Below are 11362 nucleotides of genomic sequence, written 5' to 3'. Positions count from 1 at the left end.
TGAGTGTTTCATCCTGCCTTTGCAACGTTGCTATGTCACCAGGTAAGGCAAATGTTTCACTTATGGGTGTATCCAATTGTTCCACTATTTTTGTGCCTCTAATTTTTTCCTGTCCTTTTTGTTTTCTTGCATTTTGGTTTGACAGCATATGGTAATTCTTTTAAAACTCCACTGTTTTGTTTGCAGTTTAAACCTTTCTAGCCTACAACCTTGTTACAGCCATAACCTCTGCAGTTCTCTGCTCAGTGTTTAAAAGATCTACCAGAATCGGGATATTTCTACCTAAAACGACAGCATGAGCAGATTTTTGCATTATGTCTAGCTTTGGTTATTGATGTTAACCGTGAGTTTAGTTGTGGGGTATACCTGTTCATCTCTATGTATACACCTGACCCCAAGTTTACCTGTACTCTCAAACTGGGATTCTGGAAGACACTGTGGTGTTATCAGGATGTGACTAGCTCTAGTGTCAATAAGGGCTTTAAATGTTTTGTCCTATTTTTACAGGTATGGTATCTCACTACTGTCCTGTTCCTGAAAGCTTATTTCGGCTCTTGGAACATATCAAAGATGATTTGTGCTGGTAACAAGCTTAGGACAATCTTAAATCTTTTGGCCAACCTGATTTTAGCTAGCTGTGTTTAAACAGTTTGGCGATTATCTGTTGCCTGACTATCTTAGCTTCTTTTGCTAGTACTCCAGCGCCCCTGTTTGGTGATAAATTCACTAGCGGCTTAGGACCACAACTGACCCCGGCCCCAGACTTACTTGTCTGCGCGTATTGGTACACTCTGATGCTGGAATCACAGAGCAGGAACTCCTTCTCATCTTGCCTTGCTGCCACGAAAGCTTCAGCTGCTTCCACTGCTTGTGTTATGGATGCCGGGCTGTGTTCAGTTATCCAACGTCTGAGGTCTGGACTTACAATTCTAAGGTACTGTTTGAAAATTATGGTGTTCTTGATGTGCTCTTTATTTTTTTTCTCTGGGAGTCATCCACTTTTCAGACAGTGATTTCAATCTGTTATACAGTTCACGATAGTTATCCGTGGCAACATACGCAGCTCTAGCTTTTCCCTCTAGCAGCGGGACTACATGTATTACCGTATTATCGCTTGTAGGCCATATTGCTGCTTATGTTGGTAAAATTGTAGGACAGTCAGGGTGTTTCTTTTTATTTCATTTCAAATACAGGTTTCTGTAATGAAAAAAAGAATACCTCTTACCTCTTATACTGAGAGCGGAAAACTCGGAGAAATTCATCTATCTAACTATTTATCTGTCTTTGTATCTATCTAGCTAGCTATTTATCTATTAACCCTTCATTTTTTTTTTTTCATTTTTCTTTTTTTTTTTTATCCATTTGTAGAATTTGTAGGACAGTCAGGTTGTTTGTCTTTGTTTCATTTCAAACACAGGTTCCTATAATGAAAAAAAAAGAAATCAGATAATGCTGTTTATCATGTAAATGGAAATATTACGAATTTTTTAAATTAAATTAGCCTCTACCTCTTATACTGAGAGTAGAAAACTCAGAAATTAATCTATCTAACTATTTATCTGTCAATTTTTCTAGATAGCTAGCTATGTCTTTTAACCCTCTCAATTGTTTTATCCAGTTGGTGAAATTGTAGGACAGTTAGGGTGTTTGTTTCATTTCAAACACAGGTTCCTGTAATAAAAAAGAGGGAATCAGTTAATGCTGTTTATCATGTAAATAGAAAAATATTAAGGGTTATTTAAATTAAATTACCCCTTACCTCTTATACTGAGAGCAAAACACTCAGAGAAATTCATCTATCTAACTATTTATCTGTCAATTTATTTAGATAGCTATCTATTTGTCTATTAACCCTTCATTTTTTCTATCCAGTTAGTGAAATAGTAGGACTGTCAGGGTGTTAGTCTTTGTTTAATTTCAAACACAGGTTCCTGTAATGAAAAAAAAAAATCACAATGCTGTTTATCATGTAAATAGAAAAATATAAAGAATAACTTTAATTAAATGACCCCTTACCTCTTATACTGAGAGCACAAAATTCAGAGAAATTCATCTATCTAACTATTTATCTTTCAATTTATCTAGATATCTAGCTATGTGTATTTTAACCTGTCAATTTTTTTATCCAGTTGGTGAAATACTAGGACATTCAGGGTGTTTGTCTTTGTTTCATTTCAACAGAAATCAGATAATGCTGTTTATCATGTAAATAGAAAAATATAAAGAATAACTTTAATTAAATGACCCCTTACCTCTTATACTGAGAGCACAAAAATCGGAGAAATTCATCTAACTATTTATCTGTCAATTTATCTAGATAGCTAGCTATGTTTCAATTAACCCGTCATTGTTTTTATCTAGTTGGTGAAATTATTGGACAGTCAGGGTGTTTGTCTTTGTTTCATTTCAACAGAAATCAGATAATGCTGTTTATCATGTAAATAGAAAAATATTAAGAATTAATATAATTGAATGACCTCTTACCTCTTATACTGAGGGCACAAAATTCTGAGATTCATCTATCTAATTATTTATCTGTCTAATTTTCTAGCTTGCTAGCAATGTCTCATTTAACCCGTCATTGTTTTAATCCAATTGATGAAATAGTCGGATAGTCAGGGTGTTTTTCTTTGTTTCATTTCAAACACAGGTTCCTGTAATGAAAAACAGAAATCAGATAATTCTGTTTATTATGCAAATTGAAAAATATAAAGAATAACTTCAATTAAATTACCCCTTACCTCTTATACTGAGAGCACAAAACTCGAAGAAATTCATCTATCTGACTGTTTATCTAGGTAGCTAGCTATGTTTCAATTAACCCGTCATTGTTTTTATCTAGTTGGTGAAATTATTGGACAGTCAGGGTGTTTGTCTTTGTTTCATTTCAACAGAAATCAGATAATGCTGTTTATCATGCAAGTAGAAAAATATAAAGAATAACTTTAATTAAATGACCCCTTACCTCTTATACTGAGAGCACAAAATTCAGAGAAATTCATCTATCTAACTATTTATCTTTCAATTTATCTAGATATCTAGCTATGTGTATTTTAACCTGTCAATTTTTTTATCCAGTTGGTGAAATACTAGGACATTCAGGGTGTTTGTCTTTGTTTCATTTCAACAGAAATCAGATAATGCTGTTTATCATGTAAATAGAAAAATATAAAGAATAACTTTAATTAAATGACCCCTTACCTCTTATACTGAGAGCACAAAAATCGGAGAAATTCATCTAACTATTTATCTGTCAATTTATCTAGATAGCTAGCTATGTTTCAATTAACCCGTCATTGTTTTTATCTAGTTGGTGAAATTATTGGACAGTCAGGGTGTTTGTCTTTGTTTCATTTCAACAGAAATCAGATAATGCTGTTTATCATGTAAATAGAAAAATATTAAGAATTAATATAATTGAATGACCTCTTACCTCTTATACTGAGGGCACAAAATTCTGAGATTCATCTATCTAATTATTTATCTGTCTAATTTTCTAGCTTGCTAGCAATGTCTCATTTAACCCGTCATTGTTTTAATCCAATTGATGAAATAGTCGGATAGTCAGGGTGTTTTTCTTTGTTTCATTTCAAACACAGGTTCCTGTAATGAAAAACAGAAATCAGATAATTCTGTTTATTATGCAAATTGAAAAATATAAAGAATAACTTCAATTAAATTACCCCTTACCTCTTATACTGAGAGCACAAAACTCGAAGAAATTCATTTATCTGACTGTTTATCTAGGTAGCTAGCTATGTTTCAATTAACCCGTCATTGTTTTTATCTAGTTGGTGAAATTATTGGACAGTCAGGGTGTTTGTCTTTGTTTCATTTCAACAGAAATCAGATAATGCTGTTTATCATGCAAGTAGAAAAATATAAAGAATTAATATAATTAAATGACCCCTTACCTCTTATACTGAGAGCAGAAAACTCGGAGAAATTCATCTATCTAACTATTTATCTGTCAATTTATCTAGCTAGCTAGCTATGTGTCTATAAACCCATAATTTTTTATTTATTTTTTTTATTTTATTTTTTTTTATCCATTTGGAGAATTTGTAGGACAGTCAGGTTGTTTGTCTTTGTTTCATTTCAAACACAGGTTCCTGTAATGAAAAAAAAAAGAAATCAGAAAATACTGTTTATCTTGTAAATAGAAAAATATTAAGGATTATTTAAATTGAATGATCTCTTACCTCTTATACTGAGAGCACAAAATTCTGAGAAATTCATCTGTCTAACTATTTATCTGTCTGTTTAGCCAGCTAGCTATGTGTCTATAACCCATCATTTTATTTTATTCATTTGGAGAATTTGTAGGACAGTCAGGGTGTTAGTCTTTGTTTCATTTCAAACACAGGTTCCTGTAATGAAAAACAAAAATCAGATAATGCTGTTTATCATGGAAATAGAAAAATATAAAGAATTAATATAATTAAATGACCCCTTACCTCTTATACTGAGAGCACAAAATTCAGAGAAATTCATCTATCTAACTATTTATCTTTCAATTTATCTACATATCTAGCTATGTGTATTTTAACCTGTCAATTTTTTTATCCAGTTGGTGAAATACTAGGACAGTCAGGGTGTTTGTCGTTGTTTCATTTCAAACACAGGTTCCTGTAATAAAAAAAGAGGGAATCAGTTAATGCTGTTTATTATGCAAATTGAAAAATATAAAGAATAACTTCAATTAAATTACCCCTTACCTCTTATACTGAGAGCACAAAACTCGAAGAAATTCATCTATCTGACTGTTTATCTAGCTAGCTAGCTATGTTTCAATTAACCAGTCATTGTTTTTACCTAGTTGGTGAAATTATTGGACAGTCAGGGTATTTGTCTTTGTTTCATTTCAAACACAGGTTCCTGTAATGAAAAAAAAATCAGATAATGCTGTTTATCATGGAAATAGAAAAATATAAAGAATTAATATAATTAAATGACCCCTTACCTCTTATACTGAGAGCACAAAATTCTAAGAAATTCATCTATCTAACTATTTATCTGTCTTTGTATCTATCTAGCTAGCTATTTATCTATTAACCCTTCATTTTTTCTATCCAGTTGGTGAAATTTTAGGACAATCAGGTTGTTTGTCTTTGTTTCATTTCAAACACAGGTTCCTGTAATGAAAAAAAGAAATCAGATAATGCTGTTTATCATGTAAATAGAAAAATATTAAGAATGATTTTAATTGAATTACCTCTTACCTCTTATACTGAGAGCAGAAAACTCGGAGAAATTCATCTATCTAACTATTTATCTGTCAATTTATCTAGCTAGCTAGCTATGTGTCTATAAACCCGTTATTTTTTTTTTTCATTTTTTTTTTTTTTATCCATTTGGAGAATTTGTAGGACAGTCAGGGTGTTAGTCTTTGTTTCATTTCAAACACAGGTTCCTGTAATGAAAAACAGAAATCAGATAATGCTGTTTATCATGTAAATAGAAAAATATAAAGAATTAATATAATTTAATTATCCCTTACCTCTTATACTGAGAGCAGAAAACTCAGAGAAATGTATCTATCTATTTATCTGTCTATTTATCTAGGAAGCTAGCTATGTGTCAAATAACCCGTCATTGTTTTTATTCAGTTGGTGAATTTGTAGGACAGTTAGGTTGTTTGTCTTTGTTTCATTTCAAACACAGGTTCTTGTAATGAAAAAAAAAGAAATCAGTTAATGCTGTTTATCATGTAAATAGAAAAATGTCAAGAATTGTTTTAATTAAATTAGCCCTTACCTCTTATACTGAGAGTAGAAAACTCTGAAACATTCATCTTTCTAACTATTTATCTGTCTATTTATCTCTCTAGCTAGCTATGTATCTGTTAACCTGTCATTTTTCTTTCCCATTTGGAGAATCTTTAGGACAGTTAGATAAATTACTGTATTAAATGAATTGTAGAACAGTCAGGATGTTTCTCTTTTTTTATTTCAAGCATCTTTAGTCCATCTGTAGTTCAGCTTTCTCTCTCTCTCTCTCTCTCTCTTTTTATCTATCTATGTACATTTTAGTCTGTATGTTTACTTCTTCTGTCTGTCTTATCTTTATTTGTAACTGTTTTTTACTTATCCATTTTTCTACCTGTCTAATCCTACATAGATCAATAGATTAAATTCTTCAACACTTGCAAACTTTAATAGTCTGTCCACCATCCCAAAAACATCATCAGCTTCTCAACATTACAACTTTTACCCAGTTAAAATTAAAACACATCAGCAGCAGACTTTAAAAACCCAGTCAGTTCAGCAACCTCAAGGCTAAAGCACACTGCCACGGCGGGCAGGAATAATGAAAAGACTGTTTGTCCTACATTTGCTGTCCTGATGTGTGGAGAGGGTGCTGGTTACATGTCTGCAGCTGGAGGATCAGAGGAGCGACTGGGAGTTTAATGGAATGATTGATAATAGAACATTCTTACATCATAAAGACACAGTTCTAAAGTTCCAGCAGCAGCTGTTTCTCTGACTTTTGAAAGATGCATTTGTGAACTGGTGCTCACCTGAGTTTACTCATGTATACACACCTGCACCAACACCTGAACACATTAAAATCACTCCTGTCATCAACAGGGTTCTTTCAGTAATCCAAAATCTGTCTTCAAATATGGGCCTAATAGTAATTTACTGTTGCTATATATTACATTTCATGATTTTATGTTATGCCAATATATCTATCTATAGATCTATATATCTGTCTGCCTGTATATATCTATCTTTATTGTTTTTAATTGATAAGTGAAATAATCAGCCTGGTCTCATGGGATATACGTACCTCTGACCACTTTTTAGGTTTAAGATATAGGGGAACTGGGTCCTTTCTACTGATTAAGGTTGATTTATCTAGCTAGTAGGGAACAGCTAGCTTGGTGGCTAGGCTAATGCAGCCTCTAACATAGCATCAGGTACACAGCGAGCTGTAGTTGTGGCCATTCTCATATAGTTTGGTGGTTAAATCAGAGGTTCTTCTAACATATCTTTTACCAAAAGCTTATATGAAGATAAGGGAACGGGAGACACTGTCTGCTCATTCATTAGCGTAGAGTGAGGTGTCAGCTGAGCTCGTACATTAGCTAGTTAGCGCTAGGTGGCTAATGAGGAGCGCTTGCTAGATAAAGCAGCTGGTGTTTTTTTGTGGTTGTCACGATGTGCTGGCTAGAGATCTCGTATGCTGTACTAACTGATTTCACACTGGATCTAATTGTGTGTAATTATGATCTTTCTCTTTTTTACAGCTTTGAACATCTATTCATCATTGATTCTCATTATCTTTCTCTGCCTCTTGCAGGGACCAGGTAGACACGGGGACAGGTGAGTTAATGGTAGAGTTTATGTTAGCTGGTTTTCTGGTTAGTTTTTATGACCTGTGGTGCTCTGTGGTGCATTTTGGTGATGAGCCTTGCACTGAATGTGCTCCTGTGGGTTAGAGCCATTATCTGTAATGGCATGCAGCTTATACAGCATCCTCCCCTCTGACACTGCCTCAGTGAGTCCACCTCCATACCCACATCATCACTGGCCTTTTGGATCAGTTTGTTCAGTCTGTTTGTGTCTGCCACTCTCGGCCTGTCCCAGCATGCACTTGCACTTGCCACTACAGACTCATAGAAGATCCTGAGCATAGTCTGGCAGTTATTGAAGGACCTTAGAAAATAGAGACGACTTTGGTCCTTCCTGTAGAGGGCGTCAGTGTTCTTAGCCCAGTGTAGTTAGTTGTCAATGTAAACTCCTAGATATTTGTAGTTCTCCACAGTGTCCACATTGACCCCCCTGATGGACACAGGGGTCACCAGTGCCTTATCCCTCCTTAACAGGTCATTTTGTAAAATACATTTTCATGAGTTGCTGAACAATAACAAAAAATGGTTCAGCTTCCCATCCTCTATGAGGAAACATACGTCATGTTGATTTGCATGTTCTGTGTATGTATGAAAATGTATAAAAAAAATAATAATTCCAGAAAATGCAAGAACATCTGAAGCTTCAGCTAGTGAACAATGCTTTGCAGATGTAAATGCACACCAAGTTATTGGTATGTATTTTTCACACCTAAAATGTTGTTCACAACAATTTGGAAGGGTGAGGCTGTTGAAAAGCCACTTGTCCTTATTTGTGCAGGTCTGTAATTAGCATGCCACTGTTATTCAGTATTTTCCTAATTCCAGAATGGGAACATTTGTGGCGATTTGTGTATCTTCCACAAAGCTTTCCTTGAATGAACATATTGTCATCATGAAAAAGAAAAATTCTGTAGCATTGACCACTTCTCTTGCCCAGTTTGCATCCTAGATACAGTTGCTGTGTCTGTCGATGGAAACCGAAAACTACATCGTTTCAGCAAAACAAAGAGTTATGTTATTCTTGATAACTGTAAACTGTCAGAATCTCTAGGGAGTATCTCTATTATCTTTAATGTTTTCTTTAGAGGAACAGACATTTTTTGATGGCATTTTTTTGGCCAGTGATAAAGATGTAGCAACATTTTTTGAGTGCATTCGTAAGAAGGCCAAGCCAGTAAGATATTTGTCAAAACACTTTAGGCTGTACATAGTGAAGCAGGATTTACTTTTTGTATATATTTGATAGTGACATTGTGTTACAGGTACATGGAAAAGGAATCTGTGGGACATCAACATGGGCTGCAGCCAGAGAGACCTCTAAAAAGACAAATATCATATGTGATGAAGAGGTCCTGGAGGTGGCAGTTTGCTTAAAGGTCTGAACATGTACTGGGGGAGATATTTGCCAATCCTCCATTTTTGCAAGAAGAACTGGCCACAAAAACAAATGGAAAGTTCTTCTGCACTGATGTAATGTGTGGATATTGGCCCTATCTGCAGAAGCCGGCTCAGACATTCCCAGAAATACAAAACTTGACTTAGATGACTTTTCTGCATGCAAAGGGGCATTCTACAAAGTGTGAGGTAATTGTGTATTGTCGAACACACAGTTAAGTATTTTACCATATTGGTGGTGTTTTTAAACTTTTTTATTTATTTTATTACATTTATAAATTTATTACATACAACATTTGTATTCTTGACATCTGATATAAATGCTGTAGGTGCAGCAGGGTGGCAGAAACCAAACAGGGGCAGGAGCACCGTATTTAACAGCTTTTTGTCACAAGTGGCTCTAACTACAAAATACATGAGTAAGGCTGGGAAGTGAACCTTTACTTACAGTGCTCATGTATTGTGCTTTTTTACCCTACTTTTCATTGATCATATTTGTTGACTAAGCCCTGGTGAAACAGCACATTTATCAGTTCCTTCATCATTACAGCTCGAGTGGATATGATCACATTGCATGTCAGGAGGGGGGGGGGGATCATCTTACTGGTTTTTACAAGTATATTTTAACACCTGCCCTTTTAACTGATAGAGTGACCATGGCAAACAAACTTTAAAAATATTTGTATAATTGCTTTCTCATTGCTTAAGTGATGTGACTTTATCAACATGTTGGGATACTTATTAGTCACCATAAAACTAAAAAAGAGCAAACTGTAGATAGATTCTCAGATTTTCTTGGCAAAACATTTTATGGGTGTTGTCTTTTAATTTTACATCCCATGTTCTTTAGTCATTTACTGTTTTGTCTTTATCTCAATATGTTAGATTTACTTTTACTGTCAACCACCTTAACCTGACAAATATTCTTTACAGCTCCACATGACCCCAGATCAGATGATCCAGTGGGGTTGCAACATGTGATTGAAGGCCTATTCTTGGGCATGCAGCAGAAAAGGGGGGAATCTATATCGAGTAACTGGTAAGTAGCCATGTTCAGGTTGCCTCCCAGACATCATGAACTTGTGGAATTAATTTTTAAATGTGAAATCTGTGACAGTAACATTAAGTTGTAGGTCAATATAGGTAATTTCCAGTTCAAATACATTTTTACATGGAGCAAAGTCCCCCTTCCACATCATACACTTAAACCCTTACAAAATTTTTATACTGTGTTTATACTCTAGTGAGCATGTTCAATAAAACCACCTCATTGTTTCTGCACGTTTTCCATTTGATCAGTTCCACTGACCATATAGGTCTTGGTTGTTGTACAGTTACATACTGTAATCCATCTTTTTCCCTGTGTACTTTGCCAGCACACCTTTACCTTTTTCTTTAGTATTCAGGACCTCCACAAGACTATCATTTCCAGTTGGTCACAGGACGCTGTTGGCTGGATATTTGTGATTGGTGGACTATTCTCAGTGACACTGAGCTGTTTAAAAACTCCAGCAGCACTGCTGTGTGTCTGTCTCACTCGCACTGGTGCAACACACACTAACATGCCACCACCCTGTCAGTGTTACTGCAGTGCTGAGAATAATCCACCACCCAGATAGTACCAGTTTATTGCACTGGTGTTACTGAATCAGACACAGAAGGGCTGTTGGAGTTTTCACTGTTCACTCTGTAGACAAACCGAGCTTGTCATTCTGCTTTGGTTTGCTTGTAATTGTACACACCTACCAACCAAGGAGTGTCTAATCGAGTGTACAGTGAGTGGACACAACGTTTAAAAACTCTAGCAGCACTGCTGTTTCTGATGTATGCTACGATTACTTTTGTATTCGCTGACGTTATGACTTGGGATTCTGGTATGTTAATTTTGACATGAACCATTTTTGTGATTCTTCATTTGAACTCATTAAACTCAGACTTTTCATTTGTTTCAGACCATAGAAATGTGCAGATTCTGACCATGAAGATCATTAGACCTGACATTTTTACCCCCTTTTTTGCCCACTTGCACTAAACTGTGCTTTCAACCTCACAGAGTGACCATGTTCCAGAGTCAGGAGAAAATGACTGAACGCCCGACTCCTCTGAATAACTGTCACAGTGCTTCTGCTTTTCTTCCTCCACAATGTAAAACCAGTCACGCGTTGCCTGTGTAGTCAGGACAGACAGCTGCAGCACTAACATCAGATGTCAAATTATTAACACTCACACTGCAGGAGAACTGGAAATGACGTGTGGAGTGAGAGAGAGAAGCAGGAGCTCTGATGCTGTGTGCATCGCCTTTCAATTCAATTACACTCCCCTGCCAACCAATTCAGTTCAGCTGGTGATATCCATGCATTGAGTTGATGACGACAAGTAAGTGCCAGCTAGTTGGCTGTTCAAGTTTGTTCCTTGTGAGAATTTACTCCATGTTAAAGAATAAAGAGAGAAAGAAAGTCGTTCAAGCTGCAGTAAAGTTCTTGTTCTGTGCAGAAAATGGCTTCCGCCTGAGGACATAGTAGTGCAGTTCTCATGTTCGCCAAACATATAGGGAAGCTCTATATGTAACCGTGTGCATATTCTCTAGAACATAATGTCCCTTAAATACTA

The 11362-nt window shown here is 35.4% G+C and overlaps 1 long non-coding RNA gene across 4 annotated transcripts; it reads left to right on the top strand.

Annotated features, from left to right (window-relative positions):
* Window positions 1-432: 432 nt before the first annotated feature.
* On the top strand, window positions 433-10947 carry LOC140554000 (uncharacterized). 4 transcript variants are annotated; one of them, XR_011979577.1, is made up of 7 exons: window positions 433-583; window positions 695-934; window positions 7253-7328; window positions 8620-8733; window positions 8858-8941; window positions 9686-9791; window positions 10806-10947. It is a non-coding gene; the product is annotated as an uncharacterized lncRNA (long non-coding RNA). The 4 variants fall into 4 exon arrangements; XR_011979576.1 differs by adding an exon at window positions 9082-9171 and having other exon boundaries at window positions 433-934; XR_011979575.1 differs by having other exon boundaries at window positions 433-934.
* The last annotated feature ends 415 nt before the right edge of the window (window positions 10948-11362 follow it).

The sequence above is a fragment of the Salminus brasiliensis genome, chromosome 4, assembly GCF_030463535.1.
Source record: "Salminus brasiliensis chromosome 4, fSalBra1.hap2, whole genome shotgun sequence".
In the NCBI taxonomy this organism is placed as follows: domain Eukaryota; kingdom Metazoa; phylum Chordata; class Actinopteri; order Characiformes; family Bryconidae; genus Salminus; species Salminus brasiliensis.
This window is presented reverse-complemented; position numbering and strand designations above follow the sequence as displayed.